Raw genomic sequence first — 11,028 nt, 5'->3', positions numbered from 1 at the left:
AGATGAGCTGGTCACATGGTGAAAGCAGGACATGACAGAGAGCTGACCAAAGCTCTCCACTGCTATGCTGCTGAGGTCAAGAGAAAGTGAATGTGGCCTCTAGAATGTTGCACACACCCCAGTAGTGAACTTATGAGAGGCCTTGGACGAGAGTTACCCAGCACAGGGAGGATGGGGCAGGCTGTGGTCTGAATCTTTGGAGGAAACAAATAAAGGAATGAGATCCCAGGTCCATTGGAGTATTTTGAGTATTCCATCTTGCATCACTCCATTGCCATATAAATGACTCCCAATTCTTATTATACAGCATATTCCAAGCCACACAGCATCATCCATAAGAATACATAATGAAGTTAAAAAGATGGCTTTTTGGTCTGAGGAGTAGATTGGGTTGATTAAAAGTAGTGTATAGTTTCCCAAAGTCAATCTAGCCCACTCTCCCCTCCTTATTCAGTTTTGAGCTGAATTTATCATCCATCCATAGGATCTGTCCTGGAGATATACTGATCAATCAGCTTAATAATTATTATTATTACTGTTATTGTTATTATTATTACGGTGATACAACAATAGTAATGATAGTAATAACAATACTGTTTGCTTTGCAAATGTATGGTAGCCTCTGTAAAATTCTCTGAGAGCATTGATTTGATTAAGGAAAAAATTTATGTTAATGAAAACAAGGTAAAGATGCAAAGGGCAGACCTTCTTGACTCCAAGTCCTGAACTCTCTCCCTGATGCCATGAGGAGCCTTATATTCAGAGAAGTTGGAGATAAAGGGGATTTTGTTGTCTGTTTAGCAGAATCTTTTCTCCAACTTCGTATTTTCTTAGAGTGCTTTGCCTGTATCTCTCTTTTGCTCTTTTTTGTGCTTGATCTCATATTAATTATTCATGTCCACGATGTTCTCCATTAGGTAATAAGTTACATGAAGTCAGGGAATTTGCAGCTTTTCCAAATCTGTATTTCCTGCACTACAAAGTCCCAGTTAATCATACATTTAAGCACTACAAAGTAGTTACTAAACAGAAGAGTCCAAAAGAACCTAGAAACCACCTCAGCCAAGACACAGTGGAGTTTCCTGCTAGGCACAGAGATGCAAACACATAAGCACAGCCATGGACAGCCAGGTTTAAACAGAAACACGTTTGTAAAATCCTAGGGAGGATGGTTGAGGATTGGTGGAAAGCAAAAGACCTCATAAAACTTCATGCAGCAGTTGATAGAACAAATGTGGAGAAATCATTGCATGAGATCTCATTAAACAAAATGATCTCAAGAACATGAAAGATGAATTGGAAGGAGAACAACAATCACATTTTTAATAGGAAATGTTGGCCAGTATTTCTCCAGCAAAGAAGCTGCTTTTTAAACGACATCATAATTGAATTGGTTAATCGATGCACAACCTCGTCAGTGTGTGGCTTCCTACATTGTCCAGCTCTCACATTTTGACTCCGATTTTGAAGTTCTGGCAATGCCATGTGAGGACGTCGAGATGATGCTCAAAAAGAAAAAAAAAAATGTAAGCGGCATAGGAATGGAATGAGAATGCTGCTCGGAGGCAAAATATGGAGGATGTTGTAAGATCTATTCTCAATGAACTTGAAGCAAAAGATATGAAGTGATAAAAACAAAAATCACAGGTGGTAGTACTACCCCAGAAAGACAATAGAGGACCATTGATAATTATTCAACTATGTTCCTACTTTTGAACCTCTTTGTTTTATTGTCGTTCAGTTGTGTCCAACTCTTTGTGACCCCATGAACCATAGCACGTCAGGCCCTTCTATTCTCCATTATCTCCCAAAGTCTCTCCAAGCTTGAGTTCATTGCTTCCATGACGCTGTCTATCCATCGAATTCTCTGGCGCCCTTTCTCCTTTTGCTTTCAATCTTTCCCAACATCAAGGCCTTTTCCTATGAGTCTCATCTTCTCATTATGTGGCCAAAGTATTTAAGTTTCAGTGTGAAGGTGAGTCTTCCTGACCCCAGGACCAGCACTTGATCCACTGTGCCACCTGGAAGCCCCTTTCTGACCTGTACAAAACTTTTATGAGAATGCACTTCATATATTTCAGGGCCTTCCTTGAGGAAAGTGTAAGATGGAAATGGGCAGCTTTCCCAATAATGATGATAAGGGTGATAATCTACAGAGAGGGATAGGGGATAGCCATTATCATACACAATGTAGTAAACTGCCTTGGCACCAGTATAATGTTGGGAGACCTAAAGGAAGGTAACTGGCTGGTGCAGTCAGTAGAGAGCATCGTAGAGTCAGGAGGTTCCTGCCTCCGAGAGGTCATACTTAACTTCTTCGTGCCTCAGTTTCTTCATCTGTAAAATAATCTTTCTTGCCCTAAGTCATTGATGCCATGACAGCACATAGCATATTGGATAGACTTCTGGGTGAAGGATTTAGGATGTACTTTGGCAAAGTTCCTTGTGGATGAGAAGACATGAAAGCCTTCTGGGATCTGAATCATTGGAAGGCCCACCCACATCAGTGGGGTCACGGATGCACTGAAGAGTTGTCGGACTTTATTGTTCCCAGGCAGGGCCTTGGCAGACCAAGCAGGTACTTGCACATTTCAATCAATTGATGTGTGATTTCAACAGTGTGGCTTCTCCTTCCAACATTACAAATTAGAACTTCATACTGTATGCCCTGTGACCATGCGCATAATCCATGGAGGGTCAGCCCGATGGCCTGGCATCTTCTCCCAGGCCTCTTGACATGCCCTTGTTCTCACCACATGTTTGGCCCACTTTCTTTTCCATCTGTCTGACGACATCCATTATGCCCCCTTTTTATGCAATTCTTTGCTAGTCATGAGTTATAGCCTGCTCACACCCACCATGTGCCTCTCCATTGCCCTTTGGGTGACCCTCTTCAGAGACTGTGGTATTCCATGACTCACAGCCACACAGCTTAGCCAGAATAGGATATTAATGAATGCTTATTGAATTGACTTGAATTGAATTACCTTCGTTACTACCTCCAGCAGGAAAACAGCAAAAACAGGGAACAGACCAGAAGGTGCAAAGCTGCCTACGTGAGTTTCATTCACTGATGAGTCCATGAAGATTAGGCAGATATGCTCACTGGCACAGAGTTGCCCAAGGGGAGCTCTGTATCATAATCTTGGAACCTAATGGACCATGTCCCTTCTTCATTACCCAACATTCAATGGGAAGAAAGCTCTTTCTCAGCTCTAAATTTAATGATCCTGTATTCCTTGGTCCTATAGTGATAAAGCAACATGACAAACAAAAAGCCCTGCAGCAGACTGAGCAGTGGGAGTGATGTCCTGAATGTTACTTTCTGTTTGAAGCAATGCTATGCCCGGCACGTACGAGGTGGAAAACGAATGCTTGTGGAATAAAGGTAGACAATAGATAGACAGTCTACCACACAGACCAGATCCCACTGAACCACACACAGCTAACTTTAAGCCCCCAAAACTTCATAAGTTGAGTCAGTTGCCCAACCATTTGGACAGAGATGGAAAAGGCAAAGCAAGTCTTCATCCTTTCTGAAGCATACTGGATCTGGGCTCGCATCATGTTTGGAAAGACAAATCCAACAGAAGGAATAGAGGGCGAATATAAACTCACATATCCGTGGACAGTACTGCAAGGTTTGGGGTCCACCTTCATCTTTGTTTTTCATGTGATCTTCACAGCAGCCTTCATCAGGCTTCTTATTTCCATTTTGCAAATAAAAAAACAAAGCAGTCGGTCAATAATCAATTAAACCCATGCTACGTAGAAGCATTATGCACACAGATGAGGGAACTGAGGTTCAGAGAGGGAGGCAACTTACCTAAGGTCATACAAAAAGTAAATATCAAAGCCAAATCTTCTGACTCCAAATACAAGACTTGCTCCACTACATTAGCCACTATCATGTGATAACCACCATGAGGATACTAAAGATTGCAGCATCCTACCTACGCTTTCCTCCTAATAAATTTTACAGACGAGGAAACTGAGAGTTCAAGAGGTGAAGTGAGAAGGGGCAATGAATGTGGAATCAGAGGACACAGGTTCAAATCCCACCCAAATCCCCTACTTGCACATGTCCTTGGGCAAATCACTTGACCACTGTGAACGTCTATTTATTCCATTGTAAAATGAGGGGACATGTCTCTATTGTCTTTGAAATCCCTTAGAGGACAGATTCAACCCGAACTCAGGAAGTTCCTCTATCCATCTTTATCTTAGAGATCCTTCAATCAGTTAATAAAGGCTAGTTGACTGACTTCAGAAATCAGCCCTCAGTTCCTCCAGGAAGCTTTTGGCAGCTATTCAGGCACAAATCAAGCCTTCCTTGATAGATAGATAGATAGATAGATAGATAGATAGATAGATAGATAGATAGATAGATAAATAGATAGATAGATAGATAGATAGGTAGGTAGATAGATAGATAGATAGATAGATAGATAGATAGATAGATAGATAGATGATATATAGATATAGATACATACACATATATATGTGTATACATATGCATATATACACACATATACACATATGTATATATACATATACATATGTGAGTGTGTGTAGAGAGAGTGTCATACCTTGTAACTGCTATTTAATCACAGTTTCTTAGAAGCATCATGAATTCATTCATTTTTAATGCTTGTATAGTTTTCAGCAAAGCCACCCACCCACCCACCACTACTAAAGTGGAGGGAAAGGGGAGATCTGCTAAAACTCCTGAAGGTAGGAAGCTAGGTTTCCACTTATTTGTACTCCGTTGTACTAAACAGTACAGTGGAAAACCCACTTATTTGGGTTTAAGGAGTTGGAATGAACTTCTTCTAATCCAAATGCTAGATGGGAGACTTCCCAGTAGACGGGATGAGGGCTCATCTGGCTGTTCCTTGAAGACGTCCAACAAAGCAGCCTGTCCCCTTCTGGAGCAACTCATTGGAGTCACTATGCCATTTTCTTGTTATGGTTGTGGTTGTTTTGTTTTTCCCTTGACATAAATCTGAAAAGTTCCTCTTGTCTCATTCACGTGGTGCTCCTAGTTCTGCCAAGCACATGAGATCTGTTCTCTCTTCCACACGACAGCCTTTAAAATACTAAAAGGCAGCAGTTTGGTGCCTCTTGAGTTCTATCTCCTCCCCCCCCACCCAACATCTCCAGTGCTTTCATTGGATCTTTGTAAGGCAAGCTCTTGAGATCTTTGCCCATTCTGGCTGTTCGTCCGAATGCTCTCCAGATTAATAATGTCCTTCTTAAACCAAGGCACCCAAAGCTAAGTGTAACACTCCAGAAGGCGTCTGAGGAAGGCAGAGGACATTGAGGCATCACCCCTCCCCCTATTGCTGGAAACAATTCCACTTGTGAGAAACCAAGAGGACATTAGCTTTCTTGGCTGCCAAAGCATCCTGCAGATTCCCATTGAGCTTGCAATAGCATAGATGGCAGGGGCGGGGGGTGAAGAATCACAGGATTGCAGAGGTGGATAGAATCTCAAAGGCCATCCAGACCAACACATATTTGAAAAAGGATCCCTCTTCCAACTCCCTCCCACCATCCCCCATCACTTAGAGGGAAGACATACATTTTAAGGTCAATAGGAGATTATTGAGCATGGATCATAAATGTGTAGCTGGCAGAATCTTTCACTTGGATCTCTCCTTCCCAACACAATGCCAATAAGGTTCTCTGGTTCAACCAGATCATTTGATATATAAAGAAGTATAATGAGGAAGTCGGTCTATATGAACCCCAAGGTCCTCTCTAGTCTTCAAGTTATAATTCCATCATCCTAAGTGAGTTCTAGGGTCACACAGGCAATTGGTGATAGAGGTAGAGTTTGGATTAAGGACCACTAGATTCCAAATCCAATTCTCTTTCTCAGTACCACACATTCTCTAGGTTAAAGAAAGAGCACCTGGACTAGGGTTTCTTAACATTTTTGTATAGCCTGGACCCTTCTGGTAGTCTGGTGAAACTGATGGATGCATATTTTTAAATACATAAAATAAAAAACATAAAATCACAAAGAGAACCAATTTTCTTAAAGTACAGATAGCAATATATTAAAACACATACACAGACATACACACAAATTCATGGACTCCAGTACAGGAGCCCCTGACCCAGACTGTTCCTAAGGTCAGCAGATGATTTTACATTAATGTCAGAGGTCACAGAATAGAAATGTAGATAAGAAAACTGAGAGTCGCAGGTAATATTCCATACCTTATTAGTGGTAACATCAGGCCACATACTCCCAGAATCCTCTTCACAGAAAGTCAGTGTTGGAAGGGACGCCAGGGGCTGTCTCTTTTAGTTCAAACAATTCGAAGTTGGACAGAAGTGCCCTCTGTGATGTCCCCTAACCCAGGGCTCCAACTCCTTACTCCAACACAATATTCTGCTTATAATTGAATCAGTGCTTCATAGGAAACAGACATCGATGGGAGATGCAATTATGCTGATTATCTCTGGAAAGGGCACCATGCTGAAGTCTGATTGTGACCCACTTCAATGCCTTCCCATGAAAAACGTCATATGGCCCCTTTATACGAAGCCTTTGCTGCTTGAGTCTTCCCAAAGGCTCAATGCTGCCCTGCCCCCAGCTAGCCTCATTTACAAGACCCCATCATAAATCACTTCCCCTACTCAGGCCCAACAATCACATTCCGCAGCTGTATACACCGCTGCCCTAGTGGCCTCACCCATGTGTAGACAGCCATGAATGCAGACCCTCCTCTTCACTAGGCCTCATCTTAAATCCCACATGAATTCTGTCCAAAGTTTGGAGGCCAGCTCCAGACTGCAGGATGCCTTCTCACTGCCTGATTAAAACTCAGAGCTTGTCATCGGTAAAGATGAATGAGACTTCCTGGAACAAGGTTAATTTTCAGGTGCAGATAAACATCAACAGAATGGAAGATGCTTGAGGGCAGGGACCATTTCCTATTTGTCTTTGAATTCACAATGCCTGGCACATAGTAGGCACTTAATAAATGTTTTTTGAATTGAAAAAACTGAGTGCAGGCCTAAGAACCATGACATTACACATGAGATTTCCATACGTTTTCTCCTAATGAGGCCCAGTTAAGAGAGACAACATGATTCAATATCAGGGAAATAAAGCCGAATTTGGAGTAAGATGACCCAGGTTCAAATGTCCGCTCTGCTAACTTGCTACATGTGTGAGCTGCGGCCAGGTACACAACCACTCTGACCATCGGTTTCCTCATCTATCAAGAAGACAGAGAGTTGGACCAGATTGCCTCTAGGGCTATTTTCAGGGTGAGATCTGTGGTCCCGTGGTACTAAGCCCTGCCTCTCTCCTGCCACTTGTCTCTGAAGACCCACCCAGACTCACACACACACAGAGTCACAAATGAGCCGTGTTGGCACCACGCCGTGTACCCACGCTCAGGCACCAGGGGAGAGGAGAGACTTAGGGAGAACTGACAAGGGGAAAACAGTGCATGGAGAAGCTCATTCGTGCACATGGGTGGGCCTGGTCACCAAAGGGCCCAACAAAGCCACAGAGGGAAACAAATCAACCAAAACTACATCACGGTTCTTTGCATTGCCACCATCGACCCTGAGGGGTGGTTTTGATACAGAGTAATTGGGAAGTTACAGAGATAACTTCAGACACAGAAGGACCTGGGTTCAAGTCTTGCCTCTGATATGACACAGGCTTTGTGAGCGCTCAGTGCTATGGGCAAATATCTCAGGCTATCAGCTGCAGAGAAGGTCCCAGTGTGCATAAGAGGGAAGTTCTTCACTTCGCCTGGAGAAGAGAGTTCTCTATGACCAATGTGATCACAGGTCCAGGCGCTCACTCTTCCTATGAAGCCAACCTCAATGGAACAATACAAGAGAAGAGTGAACCCTGTCACGTAGGACTGAGAGGAGGTAGGAAGCCTGAGGAGTTAGCGTACTAGAGCACAGGTCTTGGACCAGCCTGGCAGGGTGCCAAGAGGGGCCTGTGAGGAACGGGAGGAAGAGAACAGATTGGATTTGGAGCTGGTGCCATCTAAGGGGGCTCTTGATTGACGTCCTCATTTTAGAGATGAGGAAACCAGGAAGCCTGAGTTGAGCTCCCTGCTAGGAGTGGGGTAGGGCAGAGCTGGAGCTGCTGGACTATGTCAACATTCTGGGGCATATGTATTTATCTGTGGGCTCCTGTGGGTCCTGAAGCAAGAAGGGACTTGTCAGAGGCTTGATAGGGACTCCAACCCAAGCTTCTATGCTCTCTCCACAGCATCCTCCAAGGCTCCCGCCAGCCCTGATGTTCCATGATTCTCCACTGAACAAAGACATTTCTGATGAAGAAAAGTGAAAAAGCAGAAGGTACTAATGACCTCCCCCAACCCCTTTCACCAGCCACAGAAGTGCTGGCCAGAGGCGCAAAGGCCTGAATGACATAAAAGAGGATATTAAAGGACTTTAGAACACTGGACTGAGAGGGCAAAGAATAAGAGATGTAGAGTGCCCAGCTCAAGAGATTCCTGAGATCTGGATGATGACCATACAAGAAATTAAAGTGGGAGTCAGGGGGCAGAGAAGCCTGGCCAAGACTGTGAACCAACTCAGAGTACAAGGGCACCAATGGAATCATCAACTGTTGGAGCTGAGAGGGATCTTGGAACCTAGAACAGAGAATGGTAGACCTGGGAGAGAACCTAGAACATAGAATAGAGAGTGATAGACCTAGGAGGGAGCCTAGAACATAGAATAGAGAATGACAGACCTGAAGAGAGCTTAGAACGTAGGACACAGAATGAGAGACCTGGGAGAGGCCTTAAAACCAAGAACTGAGATCTGAGAGGCAGCTTAGACCGCACTTCAAAGATGAGTATAATGAGGGCAGCTGGGTGACACAGTGGATAGAGGACTGGCCTTGGATTTAGGAGGACCTGAGTTCAAATCTGGCCTCAGACACATAACACTTACTAGCTGTGTGACCCTGGGCAAGTCACTTAACCCCATTACCTAACCAAAAAAAAACCAAAAAACAAAAAACAAAAAACAAAGATGAATAAAATGACTCCAGAGAGAAGTGATTAGCCTAAAGCCACCTCAACCTGATTTGAGATAGAGAAGGGACTGAACACATGTCCTAGGTCCCATCTCAGCGCTCTTTCCATGACAACATTATCTTTCAATGTGAGACAAAGAGTCATCTCCGATCTTGGCTACTGCATTCCTTCCAGCTGTGGGAGAAAGTCATATGTAGCCAACTGTCCGGCTGCGTGTTTCTGGAGACACTCACGAAAGGGTATGCTAACAACAGTCTTCTGCCAGTCTAGTCCTTGGGATAATATAATATAAGGTATGATATCATATGATATGATATATGACATGATGTGGCATACTAGGTGTGATAGATCACATTATAATAATATAATACAATATAATGATGTGGTATAACATGATATGGGATATATGATGTTATTGTATAACATAATGTAGTATAAGGTATAACAATTGTAGCTCCCATTTACATGGTACCGCAGGGTTTGCAAATCACACTGCATTGCATACATAAGGACATTTAATTCGTACAACAACCCTGTGAGATAAGGGCCATTACTATGATTCCCATTTTACTGAAGAGAAAACCAAGGCTAAGAGATTTTGAGTGACTTACACAGACTCATACAGCTAGTCAGTGTCTGAAATGTGGAGCCAATAAGACTCAAACTGCTTCCTCTCTGGGGATGTGAGGGAAGCTTTTGTAATCTTCTGAGCCCTGCAGAAGACAGTGTGATTGTTAGGAAGCTGGAGAGGGCGCATTCATAGGCCGTCAGATTGCAAGGGAGAGCAGGCATGAGGGATAACAGATTTGGGATCCAAGCGGATCTCAGGAGGTGACTGCACTGAAGGTTATAAACCTCAATGTCCCACACATTTCTCCAGTTCTTTAGCGAAGAGACAGCCTCAGTAAAGTGAATGCTCCCTCCGTGGGTACAGATTGAGGCTTGTGTCTTCTCATCTTGGGCAGAGTTCATCCACAGCCTCTCATTCATTTTCTTTCTTCCTTCCTTTCTTCCTTCCTTTCTTTCTTTCTTTCTTTCTTTCTGTCTGTCTGTCTGTCTGTCTGTCTGTCTGTCTTTCTTTCTTCCTTCCTTCCTTCCTTCCTTCCTTCCTTCCTTTCTTTTCTTTTCTTTCTTTCTTTCTTTCTTTCTTTCTTTCTTTCTTTCTTTCTTTCTTTCTTTCTTTCTTTCTTTCTTTCTTTCTTTCTTTCTTTCTTTTCTTTCTTTCTTTCTTTCTTTCTTTCTTTCTTTCTTTCTTTCTTTTTTCTGATGAGGTAATTGGGATTACGTGACTTGCTTAGTGTCTGAGGCTAGATTTGAATTCAGGTCCTTGTGACTCTAGGGCCGGTGTTCTATCCACTGCATGGCCTAGCTGCCCCCTCCCTCATTCATTTTCCACAGAAGACCCTCCTACCATGCTGGGGGCCTTTCTCTAGGGCTTATTTTTTTTTAACACTTCACAGAGGCCTTGTTCAATCCATCATTGTCTCTGTTTCTTGCCATATGGCTGTGATAACTCCTTTAAAGATCAATCAATCAACAAGTATTTATTGTGTTTATTTTGTTTCGGGCAAGATGCTGGGGGCTGGGCATTTAGATACAAAGAATTAAACCTTACCTCCTCTCAAAGAGCTGCCTTCTAGCTGGGAAGCTGGTATGTGCATGAAAAGGCATCTACAAACTGGGTCACCTTCCAGCCTGGGCCAAGGGAACCTAAATGGGGAGGGCGTGAGAGGAAGGCAGGGTTTGAGTAGAGCCTAGATGGCAGCCAGAGATTCTGGGAGGTACTGGCAAGGATGGAGAGCATTCCAGGCACTGGGACTTGGAGACTGTGATGGGACATTGTTTGTGAGGAGCAGCATGTAACCTAGTATGTCTGCATTAAGGAGTTTGTGTGTCTGGGTGTGTATGTGTGTGTGTATGTGTATGCGTGTATGTGTGTGTGTTTACTCGAGTGTGCATGTACGTACATTTGTGTGTGTGCATGTAGGGGGTG

This window comes from Vombatus ursinus, unplaced genomic scaffold, assembly GCF_900497805.2.
Source record: "Vombatus ursinus unplaced genomic scaffold, bare-nosed wombat genome assembly UNPS02010980.1, whole genome shotgun sequence".
In the NCBI taxonomy this organism is placed as follows: Eukaryota; Metazoa; Chordata; class Mammalia; order Diprotodontia; family Vombatidae; genus Vombatus; species Vombatus ursinus.
Note: the sequence above shows the minus strand (reverse complement) of the source record.